Source organism: Podarcis melisellensis (assembly GCF_964234715.1).
Source record: "Podarcis melisellensis genome assembly, chromosome: 6".
Classification (NCBI taxonomy): domain Eukaryota; kingdom Metazoa; phylum Chordata; class Lepidosauria; order Squamata; family Lacertidae; genus Podarcis; species Podarcis melisellensis.
In genome coordinates, this window is record NC_138538.1 from 97,420,483 (window position 1) to 97,423,408 (window position 2,926).

The following is a 2,926-nucleotide window of genomic DNA, read 5'->3' on the forward strand; positions in this document are numbered from 1 at the left end:
GAAATCCCCATTGTATTTCACATTTTAATCATGTTCATAAATTGAAATTCTGCTAAACCACAGAGCCTGGGACTTGCCGAACAGAAGGTCAGCGGTTCAAATCCCGCGACGGGGTGAGCTTCCATTGCTCGGTCCCTGCTCCTGCCAACCTAGCAGTTTGAAAGCACGTCAAAGTGCAAATAGGAACCGCTCCGGCGGGAAGGTAAACGGCGTTTCCGTGCGCTGGGCTCCTCCTTCCCGTCTTTCATGATGTTCACCTCCTCCTTCCACTCATCTCCTTCCTCCTTCTGGCAGACCAGGGAATGTATTTTGGGCAACCGGCAGCAGGAGACCAGCAGCCCGCGGAGTCTCCTCAGACTTCGGAACCTAGGGAAGAAGAGGAAACAGTGAGGAAATGGATTCAAGAGATCTCTGTGCCGGATTCGGGGCACCTGGCATTTCAGAAAGAAGGAGAAATCCTACTTACACTTGACACGAAGAGAGTCTCTGAACTCCCTCTCGCAGCATCTTTCTCCTCTCTCCTTCACTAGCTATCCTCAAATGGTTGCTCTTCCCAAAGTGCTCAGCCAAGTCACTCAGAAGGGGACGTGTCACAATGGAGGACATGACCCTGTTACTTTAGCTATCTTGCTTAATAACGGGCATTGTTCCCCTTCACATTCACTTTTCAAATCTATCTTTCAGTGGGTTAAGTGGTTTTATTCCATTTATTTAGAAAAGATCTCGAGCTGGCTTCATCCAGCCCGGTGCATTTCTGGACAGGACAGGAAACCCCTTGCAAACACCCCCCCCCTTTCAACACGGTGGGGTCACCAAGGGAAAGCACTTCTGGCCTCGACTACGGCTGCTGTTTCTCACTTCATAGTTCAAAATAACGCCTCTCCACACCCTGTAGTAATCTGTCCAGTATTACGTTTCAATGTACCCCAAGCTCTACATTGGATTCTTGGCTATTAAAAACTGGTTGAAACCATTTTATTTCATTCACAAAAGAAAACCTGACATGGGATTCTGATCAAGGTTTATAGACAATGGGTGAGACATTTATTGATCCTTTTTGTAAGTTATGATTTGTCTACTTTAGTGTATTATTTATATATAGTAATCAAGAAGGGGTTGGGGTGGGAAGCAGTTTTGAATACGAAAATGGTGGGTGGCTGTCATGAGTTCAGATCCAGTTCATAGAATCATGGAATCTTAGAGTTGGAAGGGAGCCAAGGGTCATCTAGTCCAACCCCCTGCAATGCAGGAATCTCAGCGAAAGCATCCATGACGGATGGCCATCCAACCTCTGGTTAGAAACCTCCAAGGAAGGAGAGTCCACCACCTTCCAAGGGAGTCTGTTTGACTGCCAAACAGCTCTTACTGCCAGAAAGGTTTTCATGAATGTTTAGTCGGAATCTCCTTTCTTTGAACTTGAAGCCATGTGTTCGAGTCCTCCCGTCCAGAGCAGGATAAAACAAGCATCCTCCCTCTTCCATGTGGCAGGCCTTAAGATAGCTGAAGATCTCCTCTCAGTCTCCTCTTTTCCAGGCTAAACATACCCAGCTCCTTCAAGCATTCATCGTAAGGCTTCGTTTCCAGACCCTCGATCATCTTGGTCACCCTCCTCTGCACATGGTCCAGCTTGTCAGCATCCTTCTTAAACTGTGGTGCCCAGAACTGGACACAGTATTCCAAGTGTGGTCTGACCAAGGCAGAATCGAGTGGTACTATTGCCTCCCTTGATCTGGACACTAGACGTCTGCTGAGGCAGACTAGAATGGTGTTAGCTTTCTTTTGCTGCTGCATCACGCTGTCGACTCCTGTTAAGCTTTTGGTCCACCAAGACCCTTAGATCTTTTCCACCTATGCTGCTAGAAAGCCAGGTGTCCCCCATCCTATCTTAGTGAATCTGGTTCTTGCTGCCAAAGTGCAGAACCTGACATGACTCCCTATAGAAATTCATTTTGTTCGCTTGCGCCCAGTGCTCCAAACTGTTCATGTCATTTTGAATTCAGATTCTGTCTTCTGCAACATTAGCTACCCTTCCCAGTTGGGTGTCATTTGCCAATTGGATGAGCATCCCCTCAATTCCATCATCCAAGTCATTGACAAAGCCATTGAACTACAAGGGGCCCAGGACAGAACCTGGCGGCACCCCACTTGTCACTTTTCCCCAGGAGGATGAGCAGCCATTCATGGCCGCACATCATGTCCCGGCGGTGGGCGACATTTGCAGCCTGGCGCATTGCACCACCATCTCGGAGCCACACTGCTCCCGTGGCCATTGCTCTGCCTCCCGGGGTCACCGCCTCTGAGTTCCCGCCGGAACCCAGCCGTTTGAATCAGCCAATCTGCAGCAGTCCGGATGAAGGCTGCAGCAGATAGGAATCTACCAGTTTGTTGTGACTACTTCATGCCATTGGAACAGAGCCCTACTGCAAAGACTGTGCGTTGGTCAGCGTGCACTGATCTACACACATAAAACAAATTCACACACAGGTGACTTCTAAAACCCCAACCCAACCCCCCAAAGTCCCATTGTGATTGGCAAATGGTAACGGGGGCAGGATCGTGAAATCTAGAAGCCCTAGTCATGAACGGCACATGGGCGGTGGATACAGATTCAGTCGTTCTGACTCAACAAGGCAGTTGAGCAGCTCGGCAGCTGTATCCATGACTGAGCAGCCTTTTTTAGGATCCACTCTGCTCACCCCGAAATGGGGGAGGGGCTAGAAAAGGTGCCCTGAACATAGTCTTCCTCCCTTTTTCCCTGACTGGATTACCACACCCAGTGGGGTCACCACCTAGTGGTCGTAAAAGACAATTGAACTTTGGAACATGGAATATACGGACTTTGTCAGATAACACAGACAGCGAGTGTCCTGAACGCAGAACTGCCATCATTGCAAGAGAGCTACGATGTTTTAACATTAATATTGCA

General features: G+C 48.7%; 1 long non-coding RNA gene across 1 annotated transcript; it reads right to left on the reverse strand.

Annotated features, from left to right (window-relative positions):
- Positions 1-220: 220 nt before the first annotated feature.
- On the reverse strand, positions 221-2,344 carry LOC309372031. Its single transcript, XR_014169381.1, has 3 exons — positions 2,126-2,344; positions 467-1,956; positions 221-366 (listed from the first exon to the last, which is right to left on the reverse strand). It is a non-coding gene; the product is annotated as an uncharacterized lncRNA (long non-coding RNA).
- Positions 2,345-2,926: the final 582 nt, after the last annotated feature.